This window comes from Macaca fascicularis, chromosome 7 (assembly GCF_037993035.2).
Source record: "Macaca fascicularis isolate 582-1 chromosome 7, T2T-MFA8v1.1".
Classification (NCBI taxonomy): domain Eukaryota; kingdom Metazoa; phylum Chordata; class Mammalia; order Primates; family Cercopithecidae; genus Macaca; species Macaca fascicularis.
The window spans coordinates 100,418,007-100,442,572 of NC_088381.1; the positions used below are offsets into that span (position 1 = coordinate 100,418,007).

Genomic DNA, 24,566 nt, shown 5'->3' on the forward strand with positions numbered 1-24,566 from the left:
CCCTTCAGGTCATTTTTTTTTTTTTTTTAGTTCTTTAAGCGTTTGTTCCTTTTTTGTAAGTTGATTCATACTCTTTGAGATTATGTAGGATTAAATTGATTTAATTAAATTTCATTATATGATGGGATCTAGAACAATTAAATAAAACAAAGGGAAGGTTACTTTTTAATACAAAATATTTTATATCTTTGCATTTCACAGCCTAAAAAAGAAAGAAAAACAAAGCAGTCTACTATGTCCGTACTTGGACATTTTATTTTTACTTTTTTTCTACCATTAAAAAAATTTCTATAACTTTAGGGGTACCAGTGGGTTTTGCTTACATGGATGAATTGTATAGTGGTGAAACCTGAGATTTTAGTGTACCTTTCACCAGAGTAGTATACATTGTTGACACTATGTAGTTCTTTTATCCCTCTTCTTCCTCCTACCCTCCCTGCTTCTGAGTTGCTAATGTCCATTATGCTACTCTGTATGCCTTTGCATACCCATAGCTTAGCTCCCACTTATAAGTGAGGACAGAGGTATTTGGTTTTCCATTCCTGAGTTACTTCACTTGGAATAATAACCCCCAGTTCCACCCAAGTTGGTACAAAAGACATTGTTTTGTTCTTTTTTATGGCCAAGTAGTATTCCATGGTGTATATATGTCACATTTTATTTATCCACTCATTGGTTGATGGGTACTTATGTTAGTTCCATATCTCGGCAATTGTGAATTATGCTATGACAAACATATTCATGAAGCTGTCTTTTTGATATAGTGACTTCATTTCGTTTGAGTAGATACCCAGTAGTGGGATTGCTGGACCGAATGATAGATCTACTTTTAGTTCTTTGAGAAATCTCCATGCTGTTTTCCACAAGAATTGTACTAAATTACATTCCCACCAGCAGTGTACAAGTGCTCCCTTTTCATCACATCCACGCCTTCACTTATTGTTTTTTTGCTTTTTAATAATGGCCATTCTGGTTGGGATAAAGTGATTTTAATTTGCATTTCCCTGATGATCAGTGATTTTGAGCATTTTTTCATGTTTCTTGGTCGTTTCTACACATTCTTTTGAGAAATGCCTATTCATATCATTTGCCTACTTTTTAATGGGATTTTTTTTTTCTTGCTTATTTGTGTTTCTCGTAGATCCTGACATTAGTCCTTTGTCAGATCCATAGTTTGTGAACATTTTCTCCCATTCTGTGGGTTGTCTGTTTACTGTGATGATTATTTCTTTTGCCCTGTAGGAGCATTTTAGTTTAATTAGGTTCCATTTATTTATTTTTATTTTTGTTGCATTTGCTTTTGGGGTCTTAGTCATACATTCTTTGCCTAAGCCAACATCCAGGAGAGTTTTTCTTACGTTTTCTTCTAGAATTTTTATGGCTTCAGGTATTAGATTTAAGTCTTTAATCCATCTTCAGTTGAGTTTTGTATATAATGAGAGATAAGGATCCAGTTTCATTCTTCTACTTTGGCTATCCAGTTTTCCCAGTACCAATAGTGTGTTCTTTGTATATACTTTTACACTAGTACCATGCCATTTTGTTTACTATAGCCTTGGAGTATAATTTGAAGTCACATAATGTGATACCTCCAGATTTGTTCTTTTTGCTTAGGATTGTTTTTGGCTATCTGGGCTCTTCTTTGGTTCCCTATGAATTTTAGGATTTTTTTTCTCATTCTGTGAAAAATGATGTTGATATTTGATAGGAATTGCATTGAATCTGTAGATTGCTTTGAGCAATATGGTCATTTTCACAATATTGATTATTCCAATGCATGAGCATGGAATGTATTTTCATTTGTTTGTGTCATCTATGATTTCTTTCAGCAGTGTTTTGTAGTTCTCCTTGTAGAGATTTTTCACCTCCTTGGTTAAGTATATTCCTGGATATTTTGTTTTATTTTATTTCATTTGCAGCTATTATAAAAGGGATTGAGTTCTTGATTTGATTCTCAGCTTGGTCATTGTTGGTGTATAGCAGTGCTACTCATTTGGATACATTGATTTTGTAACCTGAGACTTTACTGAATTCATTTATCAAATCTAGTAGTCTTTTGGAGGATTATTTATGATCAAAACATGGGCAAACTGAAATAGTTTAACTTCATATTTTCCAATTTGAATGCCCTTTCTTTATTTCTCTTGCCTTGTTTCTCTGGGTAGGACTTCTAGTACTATGTTGAATAGAAGTGGTAAAAGTGGGCATCTTTGTCTTGCTCCAGTTCCCAGGGGGAATGCTTTCAACTTTTCCTCATTCAGTATGATGTTGGCTGTGGGTTTGTCATATATGGCTTCTGTGACTCTGCAGTATGTTCCTCCTATGCCTAGTTTGTTGAGGGTTTTTTGTCATAAAAGGATGCTGGATTTTATTGAATGATTTTTCTGCATCTACTGAGATGATCATATGGTTTTTGTTTTTCATTCTGTTATATGATGAATCACATTTATCGGCTTTGTATGTTGAATCATCCTGTGTCTTTGCGATGAAACCCACTTGGTCATGATGAATTATCTTTTTGATGTGCTGTTGGGTTCAGTTTGCTAGAATTTTTATGTTCATCAGAGATATTGGTCTGTAGTTTTCTTTTTTTGTTAAGTCCTTTTCTGGCTTTGGTTAATTAAGGTAATACTGGCTTCATAGAATGAATTACAGAGGATTCCTTCTTTCTCGATCTTTTAGAATAGTTTCATGGGTTTGGGACCAGTTCTTCTTTGAATATCTGGTAGAATTTGGCTGTGAATCCATTTGACCCAGGGCTTTTTTTTTTCATTCGCAGTTTTTTTATATTATTATTACTGATTCCTTCTCACTGCTTGTTATTGGTCTGTTCAGGATTTCTATCTATTCCTGATTCAAGCTAGGAGGGTCGTAAGTTCCCAGGAATTTATCCGTTTCCTGTAGATTTTTTAGTTGTGTGCATAGAGGTGTTCATAGTAGTCTGGAATGATCATTTGTATTTCCACAGTATTGGTCATAATGTCTCCATTTTCATTTCTAATTGACCTTATTTTGACTTTTGAGTTTATGACTTATTTTCTTGGTTAATCTAGCTAATAGTCTATCAATTTTATTTTTCTTTTCAAATAACTAACTTTTCATTTCTTTGGTGTTTTGTGTTTTTTCGTTTTAATTTTATTTAGCTCTGATCTGATATTTTTTATTTCTTTTCTTCTGCTAGGTTTGGGTTTGGTTTGTTCTTATTTCTCTACTTCCTTGAGGTGTGGCATTAAATTGTCAATTTATGATCTTTTAGACTTTTTGATGTAGGCATTTCGTGCTGTGAACTTTCCTCTTAGCATTCCTTTTGCTGCATCCCAGAGGTTTTTATAATTTGTGTTACTGTTATTCATTTCAAATAATTTAAATTTCCATCTTGGTTTTATTGTTAACCCAAAAATCATTCAAGAGATGATTGTTTAACTTCCATGTGTTTGTATAGTTTTAAGGAGTTTTTTTGGGAATTGATTTCTAGTTTTTTTTGCTGTAGTCTGAGAAGTTACAGAAGATAACATTTTGATTTTTTAAAAATTGAGACTTGTTTTGTGACCTATTATATGGTCTATCTTGGAGAATGTTCCATGTGCTGATGAGAATAATGTATATATTATGGTTCTTAGGTAGAACGTTCTGTAAATATCTGTTAGGTCGATTTGTTCTGGTGCAGTTTAAGTCTAGTGTCTTTCTGTTGACTTTCTCCCTTGATGATTTGTCTAGTGCTATCAGTAGGGTGTTGAAGTCGCCCCCTATTATTGTGTTGCTGCATACTTGGACATTTTAAGCAGGATTATTTATGAGTTTGTTAGCTAACTGATATCCTAGGCATACCAGTTATGAATTAATGATAAGTGTGACAGATGTACTAATACTCTCATTTTTAAACACTTAATTTTCATTTCAGTATTATAATTGTTATTGAGCTCCCAGAGAGGACAAATATGTAGTCTCAATAAAGCATATATCCTTTTTCATTTATTTTCCTGTTTCCTAAAACCTTTGTAAGATTATCATTCCTTGATAGAATGTACCTGAGGATTTCATTAATTTTAATAAAAATACCAAAAATTGGTGAAAGAAGGAATATACCACTATACTACTATCTAGTTAGTTCTTACTATTTCATTTTAGTTACTTAGTGCTTCATAGTTTTAATGTATGTCACCAATATCTTTAAATAATTCTGGTGACAAGGAAAGGGAATGTTGATTTGACAAGCTTTCAAATAAACTGTAATAAGAATATATCACATGATATAGTAGTGATAATATAGTGATTGAAATGCTTTTAAAGAAAACTTTAATGTTTTTTTCAAGACAAATATTATCTATTATTTTCACTGGGGAGGATTTGACTAGACTAGATATAATGATAGAGTCAAATAGACATAATTCCAGAACTAGATAATTGAGAGCTTCACATAAACCCATATAACCATAAGCCATAAAAAAAATAAGGTGCTGACCCTAGGGACCAAGAAGTTAAAGAATCCCTTCTCTGCATCTGTTTCATCATCTGCAAATGAATGATAATCCTCTCTCCCTCCCTCAAAGGGTTATTGAATAGATTCGGTGAAATATATGAAAATATCAGAGGTGGTTGCTAAGAAGACAAACAATGTTCTATACAACATTTCTGAACTCATATAATTGCTGTCAGGGTGGGAGTCTGACTTCTTAGTCTCATGTAAAGGCAGGTGGGGAGCTGCGGCCATGAGCTGAGCTACAGTGAGGAGCTTTGAGTGGGACATGGAACAGGAGGATCACAGCACCCAAGGTGAAGGTGGGCATGAGAACTAATGGTATAGTCTAAAGTAAAGACTGAGTTTACAACAGGAAGCAGAGAGAATGAATCTGAAAAGAAAAACAGGAAGTAGAACCTGGAGAGAACCACTTTGAGGCACCAATAATCAGAGCCACATGCCTCATGATGGGACCATGGGTGCTACCAGTGGTGGTGGTAGTGGTAGGGTGTGTGAAAAATCAGTCCCAGCACAGGCCATGCCTTCCACACACTATCCTGTGATTCCTGGGGTTCCTCTTCTGCTAAAATACTGGTCCTATAGATGCCACAGGTTCAGTTTTTGACTTCCTACTTTTAAGCTCCAGCATTAAACCCTAAGGTGATGAAGATCTTGAGGTTTAAAAGATACAGGATCTGAAATCTTGAAATATGTTTTCAATATTTGTTGTTGTTGTTAGTGGGCAATTATTACTATGATACCTTGTCAAGAGCCTTTGATGCTAAGACCTAATTAACATGTATTTAGAGATCTAGAATAAATTGCTTCCATGATTGTGTGCTTATGATTTACTCTTGTTAGTTCTAGTATCCATAGGTTAATATTTGAAACAGGACAATTGGCTGGTGACTTAACAATGACTTACATGCTTATCCCTTTTCCCTTCCCACATCCCCCTACTTCTTACCCATTAATTCCATAGGATTCAGTTTAAATCAGGAAAGGAATATGAGCCACCTAAAATGAGTATAGTCAGAGAAAGTCTCTGGACCTTATGGCATTGCCCATAAGAGCCTCACTAAATTCCGTTCTGCAAAATATTTGACACTTGCTGCTTAAAAACCAGTGATGGCTCTGTGGCGTCAAGCCTAGAGACAGAAAACAATGGCATAATTTGCAGAACCATGGCATAACTCAGAAGAGAGTGAGAGAAGGAAATTTTTCTAGGTAGCTTTACCTGTTTCAGCATATATGGCCAGGTCTTTAAACTTCCAGTTCATAAAGCTGTATTCCTTGTCCTAACAATTTTCATATCTTCATCTCCTAACAACCACTGAGCAGTAAGTGGGCTCTGCTGTCTGCTGCATCTGACTGCCCTGATTGTGTTAGTCATCATCTGTTCATAGAAGCATGGAAACCCTGGGGGAATAAGTGTTTGGCAGAGTCAGCAAATTGGTTGGTTTGTGCAAAGTTTTGGGAGAAGAGAGTAGAGTGGTAAAGTGAATTAAAAGTGATAACATGAGTAAAAGTGGTGCTGAAAATGCAGAGGGATGGCCTCCTATCTAACTGTATTATGATTTTGAATATAAAAAGAGATCTTGGTAAGTAAAAACTTTTTTTAGTGTCAGAAGATATTCACATAGTGCATAATGAAAAGCAAGTCTTCCGGTTTTTGAGTCAAGGACCTACACAATTGCTGAGACTATTAGAAGACACTTGTTGTATTAGGTGGCCATAAATGACAACAAAGCACAGAACTAATAGGACAGAGGAAAATATGCTGTTCAAGAAAAATAGTTCTTCTTTTCTTAAAACATATGACATTTCTACATCCCAAACTTGCCATGATATAATGACCCATTAACAGAAAAGAAATGAAAAATAGGGAGTCAGCATGGTTGATGGTTGTTACCTAAACCCATAATAACACTTTAAATTGCTTAAAGTTGCAGTCTCCTAAAAAGAAAATGCAGTTGTTGAGTGGCCCTTTTGGCTACCTGGCAAGATGTATAATTCAAAAGATTCAAGATTTAATTCTTCTGGAATCTTATTTCAGATTTCCTATGTAAAAGAGAGCATTTTATATATTATAGAAAAGTATGAGATGATTAAGGCCAGAAAAAATAGGCAGAGAAAAATAAGAAAACATACTTCTTTCCCTGTTTCACAATACTTTGGTAGAGTGCTAAGTAAGACAAACAACCTTATAATTAGAAAGAAAATTATGAGAAGTTATTTTTATTCTAAAAAATCACATTAATGGCTCTGTCTGCAGCTCAGTTATTACCAATTGCTATTAACTTGTTGGCACAAACAAGCTTAAAATTTATTTTATATTCTGTAGTCCTAATAATTTTTTTGAAAAAGTGTGACATTCAAATGGTGTAATTAAAACAAGTAGAATAATAAACATATATTTATGAAGGGTTTGTGTATGTATTTGTTTTAAGTTGAACAGATAATTCCCAGTGATTTTGTGAGTCATACAGTGAATAATTAAAATAAATTTAAATTCAAATATTAACATTTCAATTTCCAGTTTGGTGAACATAAGCAAATTATTGTAAGTTTGTTTTCAATTCCTGCAAAGCATATTAAAATTAACTTTTCCTCAATTTAAGTAATGTGTATAACTAAACTTCCTTCCCACTGTGAAAAGGTTTCATTTATTGCTATTTGTAAACTGCCTAGGATAGATTCAGAGTAGATTGGGCTAGAAACTCCTTGAACAGTTTCTTTTGAAATAACACTACGTACGTTAAGCTCAATTACACATCCAAACAGCCACAGCTCACTTTTGGTAATTTATTCATTGATTTAACATAGTACCCAGAAGAGCCATGCCTGCTGTCATTTTTGTAATATATTATGTTTTAAATATACTCATGCTCACCCATGCACACCATTAAGGTGTGCATAAACCTGTGTTTTTCTCTCTTGACAGCTATAAATGTTTGTTATTATTACACAAAACATATGTTCATGTTGTTTTTGTCTAAATTATTCTATCTGGGGCTATAAAGTTTTAATGTTATTAGTTGCCCTTAGAATTTTAATGTTTCGCTGCTGTAACCTTCTTAGGATTTCTGTGCAATTAAATAGAAACTATTTCACTGCAGCCTGGAAGAACAATATATTTTATACAAATAATAAAAAAAAACCCTTCTTGCTCCATTTTCTTTCAGTGTAGTAAAAATATTTGCCTGACAGTTTTTGTTTTTGGTCTGTGGAAACCTCACCTGTGGTCATACCTGTGCACCAGCTGTGTGTAGAACATTTCTCTTTCTGCTCCTGGCATTTGTTGGAAAGACATGAGTTAAGCACCCTTTAAACCAAAGGGACAATATTTCACCAGCCTTTCAGAGGTCATTCCAGTTGCTATTTAGGTGACTGTGTTTCAGCCTGGCTTTAGTTTAACATATACAGAGGACAAAAGGGACTAAATAGGAAGCCCATTATAATAGCAAAATATGTGTCTAACTTGGGTTCTTCCCAGCATGGGTCAAAGGTGGTTTTATTTACAAATAAGTGGAAGCACTAGCATTTGGTGGAGCCACAGAGCTGTCTTCCCTTATGTCTCCTCTCATTTTCATACCCACTGGTTGGTTATACTTGGTCCAGGCCTCATCGTCAAGTCAGATAGGACTGTAGACTTACTTAGAAACCTAGTTTCTCACATATAGAATCGTTGCATTGCAAATAATTTTTATTTTACAGAAGAGCTTCTAAGAGGATTCTGACTTGTTTACTATAATCTTAATGTTGGCAGTGTCTACCCCAACCCCAGTGGTCTTTCATATGTACAGTGCTAGGGCTGAGTTATGTCACTGACTTTTAATTGGCTCTCAGCTTCAATTTTCCTTTTTTAAAAAAATATGCTAATCGCTCTACCTCCATTGTCATCTTCCTAAAATACATGTTGAATCACTCAAACTCTAGCTCAGAAGCCTTGCCAATGAATAAACTCAAAATCCTTAAAACGATATTGACAATTTTCCTTGATCCAGCACCAAATCACTTCTCCAGGCTCATTGGCCCTTAGTTCTATTGCATGGCTTATACCTCAGCCAACTGGACCTGCTCACAGCTTCTCCAGCACTACACTCAGCCACAGGTCCAAGTCAGCACATGTGATGTTTCCTCAGGGTGGGTGCTCTTCTCTACTTTCTGTTCATCCAACCCTATTTCTTCAAAATTCAGCTCAAATACTGCTTCACCCATTAAGTTCTTCCTAATTCTCCCTCAGTCAAAATTAATCACATTTGGTGCATCCCCTCAGCACATTGCTTTGGTGTGATTTCTCAAATATTTCATCCTACGATGTTCACTAGATTATAAGCTCCTTGAAGGCAGGAACTATACCTTTCATCTTTATTTTCTTACCAATGCCTCACACAACATGTAATAGGTACCACTTTATTGGCAAATAGATGAACAATATTTTTTTCTACTTTATTAATCTTGAAATAATTGGGAATCATTGAATTATTAGGCTATCAACTTAATTTCCCTACATTTGTGACTTTATGAACATGGTTATAGACCTAAACATACCTGACACAGTTATAGAAGAAGAGATTATATATTTCCTCAGAGCAACACATTATGCTAGTGGAAAAATCTTTGTTAATATGTTATTTTGCTTACATCTGAATGTACTGTCAAATGCTCAGTTCATCTTGTATCTGTCCTTAGAGGAATCAAAGATTATTTTGCCTTTATTCTTTGAATAATCTCCTACTAAAGTAAATAATCAGTGTGAAAATCAGAAAAACAAAATAAATGAACTTTGAATTGGGGTATCTCATATATCAGCATTGCTTCATTTCAATTTGTAGCCCAGTTTGACTTGTAAGGAAATTAGTGGAAATTAATCAGTATATGGTATTATTTTGTTTTTCCAAGATTGTGGGTTTGAGTTGCCACAAAAATTAGAATTATTTTCTGCCAACTTAGCCCACTCTTCATTAAGATATAAAATTCCAGAGCATCATGAGGAGTTTGTTCTTTTTCCTTAAACAGTACCCCTAAAATAATGTATGTTATGGAATGAGAATTTCTCAGTCTTCTCAGGAGCTTTCTAAGACATTGTTTAGCAAAACACTGGGTTAGTGTCCCTTCTCTTTTTTCTAGCACAACCCTCAGTTCATGGCAGTTTCCAGGAAAGGAAAACAGGAAATTAAGTTCTTAAAGGATTCATGGAAGTCTCTCTTGTTAAAATCACCTGTTTGGACTTTTCTTTGTGTCTCCCACACTTCCAAGTTTAACACCACATGCAAAGCCCAGTGAGAAAGAGATCTAGAAAGCCACATTTAACTTCCTTTTTAAGCTTTCATTTTTTTTTTCTTTTTTAGAGTAGTCTCAAATGGTGGGGATTAAGGTCTTTAATAGGCAGCAGTCACTGCCCACAAATAGTAGACCTCTCTAATTTACACCATTTTAATTACATCTAAAATTTCTGCCAATTATATGGCAAAGGATTATATGGCAGGGCAAAGCAAGAGAGGGTGGATGTGGAGCCTGAGCAGCTTTCTCTTTTAGAAACAGAAAAACCTATAATGGAAAAATGCAACAGTTGTTGAAGAATGGAGATAACAGAAGTGGTAAGTCAAGGTACTTGATTACACAATAATCTTCCGTAGAGTGCTCATTACTGCTAAATAATTGACTGCGTTGCCAGGTTTCTCAGTGAGGAAAGGGTCAAGGAGGTCAGTTATCTGGTGGTAATGACCGTAGCGGTCAATAGAGGATATTAATGCTATTAAGAATAGAAGTTTAACTTTTTATTGAAGTTTTTATTTAAATGATATTAACTTCAATTCAACTTTTAATTGAGGTGCAACCATCCAAATTCTACAGTCGGGCACCAAGAAGTAATGAACATGAAATTACATGTTCTTTTGATAGGTTGATGGGTCTTTATTAGAATTTCAAGGGCCTCCACAGAGCTGTTATTAGACACAAACTGCTCTGAAGTCTTCTATTAGAATTAGGGCTGGGTGAATGATTCTAGGAAATAATTTTAACCTGGACCACTGAAAGGTTTAGGGGAAAAAAGAAGGAAAGGAAGTTCTGTCTTTTGTTTTTGCCTTTATTTTTAATTTTTTTTTAAGGTGAAAAGGTCTGTTTATATGGCTAGATTTGCATGCATTTGCCAGGCCTTTAAACATAATATATATCTCCTTTCCTCCCTTTCTCTCTTCCTTCCTTTTTTCCTTTCTCTGCAACTCAATGGAAATAGAAAAAAAAATCCAGAACACCAGATTTTTTTTTCTCTAAATTTTAAGGAATATTATCTTTCCTAAAAATTCAACACATCTGTGTGTTGTTGTTTCTATTAAGGTAGCAGTATCTGTGAAAAGTCAGAATAAAATGAAAACTTTGTTAAAATATTTAAGTTAAGCCAAATAAAAATGGAAGTTAATGCCAGAACTTTACCATTCATGATTTATAAATAAACTGTTTTCTAAATAATAATAACCACCCACCTGCAGTCAGATCTCAGAGAAATGGGAGGGATGAGCAGTTTGAGGAGGGAATCTTCTATTACTACTCCTCCAGGAACAAAAGAAAGATAATTTCGAGGTTCATAATTTTACTTCTGTGAGCCAACAAGGAAGGCACTGTGGGTAGTGAACAATTTCATAAACAAAATCGTCCATACCTAAAACCCTTTGTTTCTTTGTAATCATAAACTTTATGAAGATTCGCTGTTAAGTTGGTTGGCTGCCATTTACAGCAAAGATTTTTGCTAGAAGAATTGATAATGGCCTTTTTTCCTTTGAAAAAGAATTTAAGCTATTTTACATTTTTGGTAGATAGCCAGCATTTTGTCATTTAAACGTGTCACATTGCTATGAAAACATCATGCATCATAACACAGCATAACAATGTGTTTTGCTGAAGTGCAAGTTTCTCAAAAAAAAGGAAAGAAAGAAAGAAAGAAAGAAAGAAAGAAAGAAAGAGAGAAAGAGAGAGAAAGAAAGAAGGCAGTCATGTTTTTTTTCCACAATGTGAAAGCCGTTGAAGTATGTTTTTCCCCCAAGAGCCTGTAGATCTAGGGTCTTAAACTAGCCCCACATCTCTGGATGCTCAGCTGTAAGTGGTCTGTTTTATAAATGTGAGGGGCCAACCCTAAGCTTTGTTGCTAGTAAGAGAGTGTACACGTAAGATTATGACAAGTTCAAGTAAAACTAATTGCATATAAGCATTTTTTTTTTTGTCAGGAAGCCAGAAGAACTAGAACGTGGATTTTTAAATATAACCCAATACTTCAGTGTGACTTGAAATTACGTCTTTTATAAGATTAAGAATACTCTGGCCGGGCACAGTGGCTCACACCGTAATCTGAACACTTTTGAGAGGCTGAGGCAGGAGGATCTCTTGAGGCCAGGACCAGCCTGGGCAACAAGCAAGACCCTGTCTCTATAGAAAATAAAAATAAAAAAGAATGATAAAACTCTGCCATAATTCATTGACTTACTAAAGTCTTAGTTTGGAATGACCTCATTATGAGAAGAAAAGAAAAACTCATTATGAGAGGAAAAGAAAACTGCTTCCCAACAGCTAGGTTTAAATGACCATTTCTGTGTGGTATCTGGAAATTTATCCTGGTATGTGAATTTTTCTTCTACAGTGTACAGGTATTATAATGACCAGCTCTCAACTGCCTCTTCTTATTCCCATTAAATAAGTTGTCACATTTTAACATGTAGAGTTTTTAATTGAAGATCTCATTTCATCTTAAACTTGGGCTTTGAGAAGATCTTATTTCATAGGCCCACTTAATTTACTTCAAACTATCTTTAAATTGGAATTAGAAATAAGGTCCCAGTTAGAATATAAGCAGCTTATTTGATTGTTCAACATTTAGAGAATGCAAGATTTTTTTTTTTTCCAACTATAAAAACAGTATGATGGACCACATGTTGCTATTGTACGGAAAAAAAGGCAATATAATGCATTACTTGTAGAATTTGATGAAAAACTTTTTAATGCAATAGAATTGGGTATCAGCATTGATTTTGTTTTCCAAGACATTTTTGCAATAATTTTTACAATAATTCAGGGGGGAAAAAAGGAGATACTTTTGGACCAGAGAGAAAAAATTCCTATCAAGGCTGTCACCTGCTAGGACTTAGAAGCAAGCAATGATCCCAGTAGAAGTGAAATTATAACCTGATATATGAGCCTCTAATGTTCTTTGAAATCTGAGGTAAAGGATAAGTAAGCCCTTCCACATAGCATGTGTAATGTCTGCTTAACAATGTAACCCTTTTCTGATACAAAGGGGTTAGTTCTTTCAATGTTCTAAATAATTTATTGTTCTTTATGATATTAATAGTAATAGATGCTCATTGAAGAAAACCTGGTAAGTACAGAAAATAATACAAAAGAATAAAATCACAACTATCTTACCACTAAAAGACAAGGTTGCCTCCCATTCTGATGTTGTCAGCAGACATTCTTCTGGCTTCTAATGTAGCCATTACAACATTCTGATGTAGCATTCTGAAGATCCTTCTAGTCTTTCTTTCTACTGCTAATATTTTTGTTGAATTTTTTAAAATTCACAGATTATATGGAGCGATTTAAATTAGATCAAGATATTTTATACTTCATATTTTTATTAAGAATTATACTTTCCATGTCTCATTTTCCACAAATAACGTTTCATTTTGTTTGAGAGATTTGTTCTCATATTTATTTTACTTAAATTTCATATGGAATATGAAATACCTCATCTATTGTTTACCATGTTGTTTTTAGAAAATTATTCTTTGAGCACCCTGTATATAAGATTAAGATTAGCACCCTGTGTGTAAGATTAAGACTAGCACCACTTCTGTGCTTGTGCGAACAAACTCATGATGTTAAAATGACAGGTTTTACATTTATCGATTTTCCACTTTTCAGAATGCCTTCTTGGAAAGTTTATGATTTCCTGATTGGATTTCATGATTGAATAGTTTATGATTTTTTGAGATTGAGATTGGTTATATTTTAAATAGGTTTTACAAATGTAGTAAGACAGTAAACACTGGATATTACGGTTGTGTAGTTGTACAAAACTAGGAGAAATACATTTATTGATCTCCTGAGAGCAGTAATTACAGCATAAAGAGATTGAATTCTATTTATACTCTTTCAGTGCTTCAGATTTCTTTGCTATGATTGAGCCCAGCACTCTAGCATTTTACCAGTAAGATGTAGCTCATGACACTAGTTGAGTTACTCTGCAGAAAGTAGCCTTAGAATAAACTGTTGAAGTTGCCACGTAAATGAGATGTTTAAAATGATTTTAAAATTTACAACAACATTTTGATTGTCAATTTAGGTAAAGGTCTTTAGAAAGCAAATAGAATACACTCTGGATGTGGTTAGGCTGTGAGTTGTTAATGTTCTTTCATAAGCAAGGTGACATGTAGCAGATCATTATGATACCAAAGAAGCCTTTTTGGACCTCTGTAGAATAGCATTCTACAGAGTTTTAGGAAAAGGTATTTTAGAAGATGGATGTGAGACAACTTTCACTTCCCAATGGTAGGATTTTCAGCAGTATATTCATTCTTTTCCCTCAAGGCTTATAAACATTTTTGGGGTTTTTTTTTGTTTGTTTAATTTTTGTTTTTAATGGGGGAGGTTAGGAAGTGATGTTGTAACTGGGATGTCTGTTTTGCTATGAACCATTTACTATTCCCTTCTTGTCCAGGTAAACAATAACAAATATTTAGTGAGCATCTTATGTGAAAAACATATATTGAATTATTTTTAAATGCCTTTAAATGAAAGTTTAGGAGCTCTTGCTGTGTAGGGGGATCTTAACTGCTGGAATGATCAGTCAATTCATTTAGCCTTCGTCTATTCATTTATTCTGCAAATATTTATTAAGTATTTAATGCCTACCATACATCCCAACATGTTGTCTTTCCTAGACTTTCAAGTTTTGTGTCATGGGAAAATGTGGGCTTCTCCTATAAAATATTTGGTAGGATTGCAAGAAAGGAGAGAGACAGACCATTTTCTAATTAAATGTCAGGCAAAATTAATCTTTAAAGAGAATGTTCTGGTATCAGCAAACTTTATGCTCAGAGGAAGTGGTAAATTTGCAAATATATGCATCTATATCCAAGAATCCAAGCAGGAGAGCTTGATGGGGAACTGAGAAGGGGATCAAAAAACCGGGCTTTGGACCACAGAAACACTGACCTTTTGCAAAGGACTTGAAAGCTATAAATGACGAGTAGGCACAAGAGACTTGCACAGGAAAAAACCAATCAGATAGCATAAAGCTAAGATTCAGACTCTAGCTTTATATGTTTTAAAAAATTCCAAAGAAAGGCTTGGAAATAACTCTTTCTAAGAACATCATTTTTATTTTATTTAGTCATTTGCATATTTGGGGATAACTTGTTTGTACCAAAATGTATTTAGATTAGTTGATTCTTAACTATCACTCATTGGTATCACATATATTTTATATGAGACTGGAATAATTTATTGAATCAGCAGGCACAAAGAATCAGCAAGCAAAATCATTCTAAATGTAACGCTATCTAGGATAGAAAAATCAAGAAAGTATGGACACATGTTAACTGGATCCTTTCTCTGTTTACTTTTTTCTAATTTAATTTCATTTTAATTGTAATGAAACAGTATAAAGGATTCATATTGAACTTATCAATTCATATAAACTGTCTTTGATTCACTTTTCAGTCTTTGACAGATTTTTAAGCACAAAATGATAAAATCATACAGCATAAGGCTGTTACATCAGAAAATATGGAAATAGAACAGCAGTTGTTCTCTTTAGGACAGAGCCCTCTATCCAGGGAAAACAAGAGATTCCATCCCCTTCTACGAAGTTTACTCATTTCGGTCTGTTGCTTTAATTTATAGTGACAGCATCTGCAAAGAGCACAGGCTTACTCTGGTAGATTGCATTATTGTTCCCACAATTCACTCCCCTTTTCTGTAAGAGGATTATACACCCCTGTCTATTACCATGTGACTCGCAGGCCTCCTGTGGAGAAGGATGCACCCCTGCCCCATCAACTCTGAGCTTGGCTGGTATGAACTTTGGACAATGGTAAGCGAGGAGATGCTTTAGGAGCCATTGCATGTCTCTGCTAGCTCTCTGGCTCTTTTCCTTCTGACAGAAGAATAGCATATCCAAATAGAGGCTGCAGCCAGGAATGAAGAAAGAATGAAGACAGATAGAAAAAACCCACAACCCACTCACAGCCATCCTAAGTGGGCATGTAATGTAAGTGAGAAGTAAGCATTTGCTTTCCTATGCCTCGAACATTGGAGGTTTGTTACTATAGCAAAGCTTACCAAATACAATTACCAAAGGCTTGACCATGTATTTCCCCAACCTCAGCAAACCAGTCTGCACTTCTTCATGTCTCCCATCTCTAAGTCTTCCTCCAATATTGTTCGTGTCACAAATAAGGAAGCTCACAAATCCTCCATGGCTCCTTATTTTAAATGTGAAACTTGTCTATTTCCAAGGCAAGCCTGTAGCCTAATTTCTATGTCAAACTTATTTTCTGTTTTCACTTCACACAGCCTCCATCACTGGTTGAGCCAGTTTCCTCATTGTCTCACAGTCTGTATACATCTGCTTAGAGTAGTAGAATATAGTGGTTAAAACTAGCTTCTGGATTCAGCCTGGGACTGAACCCAGGTCCCGGTGCCAACTAGCTGGGTAACTTTGAACAGGTTACTCAACCTATCTAAGCTTCAATTTCCTTAAAATTGGATAATTCAAGAAGGATAATAAAAGTACACAACTCACAGGGCTATAATGTTAACTGATGTTAGGCATGTAAAATGCTTAGTGTGGTATCTGTCTCATAGTAAATGCTCAAGAAATGTTAACTGGTGTTTTTTTTTTTTTTAATCTGGAATGTTTTTTTGCCTTCTGACTTATCTCAATCCTAACCAAACTTCAAGTTTGAGTTCAAAGTTTATTTCTCTGTGAAGTCTTCCCTTACAATTTTTTTGATAGTGTCTTTTACTTTCTCATTGTTGTTTCCTGTGAATTAGGCTATACCTGGTTCTAATCTTCTTGAAGGCAAACAGTGAGTTAAACCTGCTCTGTATCCTATAGGCTGAGGACATCATGACTATTCAGTCTAATTAATCGATAATATTTACCCTGTTGAGGTTATTCATGTTGAGAGCCAGTTATTTTTTTGGAGGGGGTGGTGATAGGGAGTAGGGGTAGAGTCAGTGCAGAAATGGCCATAGTTTTAATAGAATATTACTTTTAAGCAGCTCTGAAAATTGTTGACATCTGTCATGTCAGCCGATTCTTTTTCTAAATAGACCTAAAGTTTGAAAGAATCCTGTAGCTATAACAAGAGGTTTGGTGTTAAGAGAGTGCCGAATCCTAACCACTAGACCACCAGGGAAGCTAAGGTTTGGTGTTAAGTGAGGCCTGTACTGGGGTTAGTTTTCTTTCTTTTTTTTAATTGTTAATTTTTTTATTTCAATAAGTTTTTGGGAATGGGCAGTGATTAATTACATTAGTAAGTTCTTTAGCGGTGCTTTCTGAGATTTTCGTGCACCTATCGTGGGGTTAGTTTTCAGTGTAAACTCAAGAGTGACCTCAGTATTGCTGAGTTTAATCAGGGGAATTTTGAAAGAGAAGATCATTCCTAGCTAAATAAAGTGTATGTTCTGCCAAGGTCAAGTTGTATTATTTGAGACTCACTGCTGAGTACTTTATTAATTGTTTTCAGATTGGAAAATAAAATTACAGCTTTTCCAGGAAACTCTGGGAATCAATTTATTTTAGGAGGAGAATAGGAGCAAGGAAAAGCAGCTTGCCAATTCTGTGCAACTGTGAAGAACAGGGAATTATGAAAAACTTGCTGTATGAGTCATAGTCAGAGTAAAAATCCTTGCTTCAGGGATTAACATGTACATAAGTTATGGACAAAATAAGTAACTGGGGCTCCATATGGATATTTTATTGTCCATTTTAATTTGTGTCAATCGCTAAAAAGAAAGGATCACATGATACAAGCACATCACTGATCCATCTGTAATTATTAAATCGAAAGTAATTTTAGAAAGTACTACCCTCAACAGAGAACTCATTTATTTATTTAGCTGTGGCTAGGACGCTGTTCTAGAGCTGGGAGCTACTGTTGTAGCTAGATTAGATTAATGAATTACAACAAAATCTGACTGAAATAACACTGGTAAAAATAGACAGTGGATATGTTCAAGGTAATTGATAATTATAGTGGGAGAAAAGAACATCAAACATTTTTATGAGAAAATTATGTGCTCAATGGACATATTTTAATAAACATATAAAGAATGTTGAAAATGGGTGATTAATTGTAACTTATTTTTTAAAAGTATGAATCTATGTGTGAAGGTTGTAGGAATATATAGGTTAAACCAAATAATGGTATAAGAGAAGATTACTTCAAAGAATAGGATATTATAAAGCCATGTTTATTAGCTTTTGTGAGAGCAATGCAGCACCATTCAATTTATTCGTTGCTTTATGTTAGATAGTTCTCAAGAGACTGAAATCCACTATTAAGCTTACTGATTTACATGCAAAGAGTGGTCTCTTCTCTCAGTTGTATATAGACTAGTATTTGTAAGGACTTTGTATTTTCCCCAGAAATGTTTGGCACTTATTTTTTAAGTTAGTTAAAATAAATGTGCTCCCTATTATACATTTGAAACGAAAAATCTATACCTTTAAAAATAACAGATTTTGAAATGCAGCAAATGGTACATGTGCAGAAACGTCTATACATATACAACATAATTGCTGGCAATCAAATTACTTGCCCATCAAAACAAGCAAATGATGTCTGTTTTACTCCAAATTCATGGGTGCTGTCTTCATTAGGAATGTTAACCTATCAAAACATAATTTGTTATACTGGAAAATTACTTTTTAAATTTCCTTAGGTGTATGATAGATTTTGAAAAACATTATTTTGATGTGTGAGTTTGAATCAAGGCAGCTAAATTAGAAGAGATTGAGAAGTAAATATTCGAGTTCTTCTATATAGATAGGTGCTGAGAGTGGCATTCGTGGTTCAAAGTTGAGAAAGTTCCTGCTAGCTCTACAGGTACTCATAGCTGAGTGTGAGAGAGTGACTTATAGCTCCATGCTGTGAGTACAGTGTGGTAAGTCATAATGGTAGAGAAGGATGTCTACACAGGGAATCACATAGCTTTCTGAAAGGGTGTGTTGGAACCAAATTTTAAAGAATGAATAAAAATTAGTCAGTTGAAAATGCCTTCAGAAAGTATTCAGCATGACGCTAGAAGGAAACAATAAGTAATTCCACTGGGCTGTAGGAGTAGGAGTAGGTGGCATAAGATGAGGCCGGAGGCAAGAGAGGAGCTGACTATGAACAGACTTGTGTGACCACTGATAGTTAAGAGGCACTTGTGAAGGTACTTAATCAGGGGGTGGCATGATCAGCTGTGCAATTTAGAGGGGTCTCTAAAAGCAGTGCAGAGGATGGATGGGGGACACAAAATGGAGTCAGGGAAGACAGTGAGAAGGTGGAGCCTCAAAACAGTAACAGTGGGAATATAGAGAAGACAGGATGGATCCAAGAGATGTTAGGGAGGTAAAAAGTCCTTGACCTAGCCTATTATCTCTATTTATAATTTCCATATCTGTAAAATGGGAATACTACTCCTACTGTGTACTCCATAGGTTATGTTGAAAGGATTAAATGTAAAGTACCACTTAACATAGGTAGAATACATTTCATAAATATTAACTTATGTTATGTCATAATACATCAGCAGAATGGGGTAACTGATGAGAAGAAAGCAAAATGTAATGAATGCGGGCTGTTGAAGAGGTAATGAGTGAATAGCATTATATTCTGAGATAGGTAATTTTAGAGGAAGGATTGATTCTGAAGGTCAGAAGCCAGATTGTAGCAGGTTCAAGAATAAAATTTAGAGTGCAGAATTATAGAAAAGATAGATTACTCTAACAAGATATTTAACTGTGAAGTGAAGGAGGAAAATAATACCATAGCCAAAGGGAGATGTTTGATAAGATTTTTTTGTTATTTTATTTTTGTTTTTGTTTTGGGGTGTTTGTAACATATAAAACTATGTGCAATCAAGTCAAGAGTCCAGAAATAGTGACAAAGGGTTGATTGGTATAATGAACCCTGAGATCTAAGTTGAAAAAACAGGAAAGCAGAAGAGAGCTGATATAGAGGCAGGGATTAGAATTACTTAGGACCTGTCTAGAAAGAATAAGTGTATTAACAATGAGGTGAGAGTGGAGAGTGGGAGTTGGGAGAATCAGTTTGTAGTTAGAGTGTGGGACATGGGAGTTTATATTCTAGATATGGCAAAAATATGATAATGGGAGTTGGTTGCAGAATGGTGTAGGTCACTGGAATTGAGGAAGCCAAGAAACTGGGATGTGGGAAGAATCAATATCACACTGGAATTGTCAAAAGCAGAATGGAAGTGGGTGGAAAAGGGAGAAACAAAGATCCCAGGGCAGGTGCCATAATCCTCGACCAATGAATCCAGTAGTGAGTCACACAGAGAGACTCAGGATGAGTTTCAAAGGACATATTTTTAAATTAGGGTAAAGAAACAATGGCTTGGAAAAGGCTATAAGAACACAAAGACTGACTGTCTTCTGTATTACGGTGAGTGGAGAGAGGAAGACCAAGCAGCCTCTACATCTAAAGAAAGGGCTAGTGGGGATGTCAAGGGGAATATGAGCTGGGAGCACTACTGGGGTGAGACTAAGAGAAAAGACATAAGAAGGTCTCTCTCTCTCTCTCTCTTTGAGTACTGATGAAGAACGGCAAGGATGAGAGGCATGGTAGAGTTAACTGGTCCCAAACTTCCATTCTGATAAAGAGGCGCTGGAGAGTGTCAGCAGCCTGTGGCCTAACAGGCAATATATTCAACTCTATTTTGTATGCCTTGTTTCTTTTTCTCTTCTGCTTCCAATGTTTTTCCTGTTTCATTTCATTTCAGCCAGATAATTGAGGAGAGGAATAGTGAGAAGAAATGAGCATACAATCAGTAGATGATGACATATTGTCATGAAACCTTAAAAAAAGTTTTTGTTGAATAATTGCTGCAAAAGTTGATATTATCTAAAGGCCTGATCCAAGCAAAATGGTACTATAAGTAGGAAGACCACTTTTCTTTCTTTTTTTCTTTCTCTTTCCCTCTCTTTTCCTCCTTCTTTCCATATAAGACACATTTATTGAGTTTTAACTACCAAGGCACTGTTCTTGGTTGTTGGTAGGGTGGAGGATAAAGGGTGGGATAGAATGAACAGAACCTGGTTGCTACTCCTACGATTGTTATAGATAAGAAAACAGACTTGTTAATACTCATAATATATAACTATAATATACAACATAATATAACTCTAATGACAGAAAAACATGGACTAAAATGAGGGAATAAATGCTATCTTATGGCAGTATAGAGGAAAAAACAAAGAATATGAAATGCTTTATGGATTAGTGTGTTTTAGTGGGAATTTTGGTTCTGAGATAGCAATAGCACTTTCTAAATTTCAAAATCTAGGTGACTTCATATATATATGATTTACTTTGGTTTTCTTTCAACAGCATGGATAATTGACCTATGTACAATATATGATATCTAAATGCTGTTGCTACTGAGTGGCTCACACTAATGTAATGACCCATTAACACTTAAGAATAAGCCCTGAAGATGATTAAAGAAGTTATAGGTGATTCAGAAGTATCTCCGTTGTTTTTGCATGAATGTACATGAACATATGGTTTGTGGCTAATCATTGATACATGCTTAAAGAATAGAGATATTTGTTCTCAGAGAATAGAAGATTTCAAGTATGTGTCAGATTTTTAGAGAAAGAATGCTATAGCCATCTTCATCCATCTCAAGACAAGAGCTAATGATTAATTGTCTATATAGCACTATTGGGGTGAGAGTAAGTGCAATGTGTCTATATAGACAACAATCCCAATAAAAAGTGAGAATCATTCATATGTATATTTATTCATTCAGTTGTCAAGTGTTCATTGAGTATCTTCTATGTGCTGGAAATCACCAAGCTTTTGTGGAAACAATAGTGAGCGAAACCAGACAGGATTTGTCCCCTCATGAGGCTTGAGGAAGATAGAGTGTAATCACATTTTCACAAATAAACAGAAAATTGCACCTGTGAAAAATACCACAAGGGAGATGTCCAAAGTGTTAGAAGAACTTGTAGTTAATTTGATCCAGTCAGGGAGGTTAGGCAAGTGTTCACCAAGGAAGCAAAATGAAAGATGTAAACAATGATTAGACATTAAACAAGGAAAGGGACTGGGGACTGAAATGTCTTCAGGCTGAAAGAGTATTGGTGATTATGAAACTGGAGAAAGACCGTGGCACTGGAAGAGAGTACAGGTAGGGCTGGGTGTGGGGTGAGATTTGGGATGGAGGGAGCAGCCAGATTGCTTGGGGCCTTGTAGTTCTTTGCTCTGAAGGCAAAATACACAGCAAGTAAATTCCATTTTTGTTCAGATCTTTTACCTTGATATAGGTACATCTCAAGGCAAATGCCTTCCCAAAAAATAAAATGGAAAAGATATTATCATGATAGAGTATTTTAACAGAATATAAAATAATAATATTCTTTATTTTTTATTTTCAATAAAGGCAAGATAGCACACCTCTTCTTCACTCATAAAATAAATAAATAAGAGAAAAAAATAAGATCTCTAGCTCCTATCTTGTTTATCCTAATCAGGATTAGCTTTATCCTAATCAACAATCTTATATTCAACCTTAATGATATTTCATTAGCTTCTCAGAACCACCTTTCCTGTCTAGGTCTAATTATATCTAATGTAATGTATCTCAACTCACTATATTAAATCATTTTTTAAAAAGCATTTTAAAAACGTTTTAAAATCACTCCAGAGCTTTGATTTAGGCCCTAGAGAGGATTGAGTTCTGTTATTTCTTTTTGGGGTCCATGATCTGCCAATTTTCTTCTCAACATGTCTTTTATTCTCATATTTTAAGGAAATGAAAGTAAACAATTTTCTTTTGTAACAATTGATAAATGTCTATGTAAATAAAATGCAAATATAAACACCTGTTCTAATCAATTCTTAAAACAAGCCAATGTGAGGCAGGTATTCAACATGCCTCACGTTGTAAATAGAGAGCAGCTTGCTCTTGCCTGTGCTCGTATTAGCCCTCAGAGATGACCCTTGATTGATTGAGAATCTTAGGTACCTCCCGTAGTATATTCTAATATCCTTTTATACTCCAAAGAGATCAAGGTTCTAAATCTTATGAATGCTAAGCTTCAAAGAATGGGATTCAGAAATGACAGAAATGACACAGAAATACTACTGAGAATCTGTGTAATAGTAGCATAGCACTCTGTTACAGAAATATGCAAACAAAAATGTGCAAACAAACAAATATACAAACAAAAGTCTGAAGATGTAAAATACATAAGTGAGGAATAATTAGCTGCTGCCATTTCCCTTTGATGACCTTTTGGTGATGTGTTTTCATAAACTACTGCAATTGGATGTACCACCTAGAGAATCCTCAGATTTCTTTCAAGACACATCATGGATACCATATTTAATGGGGCTGCAGGAGAAATAGATTACTGCTCTTCTACTCTCTGGAAGGTCGTTGTGAATTTTTTTTCACTGAAAATGTTTTAGGACTGATAAAGAAAAATATGCCCATTCTCCATCTATGATGGTAATGAGTAATCCGGTGTGCATTCGATTAAATCTGGTGTGCTTAGTGTTCAGAGGGTAGATCTGAAAGCAAAAGAAGAATGCAAGTTATATAAATGGAAGAAGTGGAATATACAATAATACACAATACAAGAAAGGAAATCAGAACTAGGACCTTCTAGCCAAAGAAAAAGAAAATTTTGACTGGGTGCAGTAGCTCACACCTGTAATCCTAGCACTTTGGGAGGCCGAGATGGGAGGATTGCCAGAGCTCAGGAGTTCAAGACCAGCCTGGGCAAAATAGTGAAACCCTGCTTAAAAAAAAAAAAGAAAGAAAGAAAGAAAAGAAAAGGAGGGAAAAAAAAAGAAATTTTCTTGCTGAAGGACTTATGTTAACTAAGTCTATTGGACTTAAGATTTGGGCTTGTTTATAAGAGCAATGAACAGAAACAATGGCTTCCAGAGGACAATCCTTGAAGACTGACGATGGAGACTGGTTGAATTTCATGTGGTCCCTAAATTTTACCCTGAGAGAAATAACAAGAGGTACAATTGGAACTTAAGGGAAGGCCAGTTTATTTGAGGAAACTAAAAATGGTGTAATTTTTAGGTATTTCCTTGATAAAATTGTAAAGAATGGGTACAAAAACTCCATCTAAGGAAAGTGGGGATGGGAACATGTTTTTAGGGGATTGCATTTTAATGTGGAAAGAGAAAAAAATGAATATTCTTATGCTAGAAGTTGTTTTTGAAAATGTTCTCAGTGGCTAGAGATTTGGAAATGGCAAATCAGCAAACACATGAAGGTATCTTTAAGGAAAAAGACTGTTAACATTATTTTTCCAAAAGTGTAATATCATTTACTTGGAGGAAGAGAAATGATTAATACAGTCTTTATGTTCAGGGAAGCTATTCCACAAGATAAAAGGCTAGTAATCTAATAACTAGCATATCAGTATTATTTTATTTGCTTTTTCCTGTTTGCAAAATAACTTCAGTGCTATCTTGTTATTGTTGTTATACTTGGCTAGTTATACATCTATGATAAGAGAACATAATTAATGTGAAAAATTATACCAAAATGGTTGTGTTTATTTTGTGTCACTTTAGCAATGCCCCTTCAGGAGTGCTGTTCTTATTTTCCACTTGCATTCAGTAATAGGCTTGCAGCCAGTGGCATTGTATTTACACAGTTTTTGTCAAAACAATTCTATCTCTAATAGATTTTGATCTACATTGGCTGAAAACTTCTGTTTCTGTTTAAAACTTTAATGTAATTTCGTGTGTCTCCATTTCAGGCAATAGAAAAACTTTTGAACTTACATATACTTGGCAGCTGTATAGTTTTTTCTTTCACTAAGTTGATTTATTTTTTA

General features: G+C 34.8%; 1 protein-coding gene across 6 annotated transcripts in view; it reads left to right on the plus strand.

Annotated features, from left to right (window-relative positions):
- The window catches only part of AKAP6 (A-kinase anchoring protein 6), a 527,913-nt gene that overhangs the window by 296,622 nt on the left and 206,725 nt on the right, over positions 1 to 24,566 (plus strand). The window lies entirely within an intron of this gene.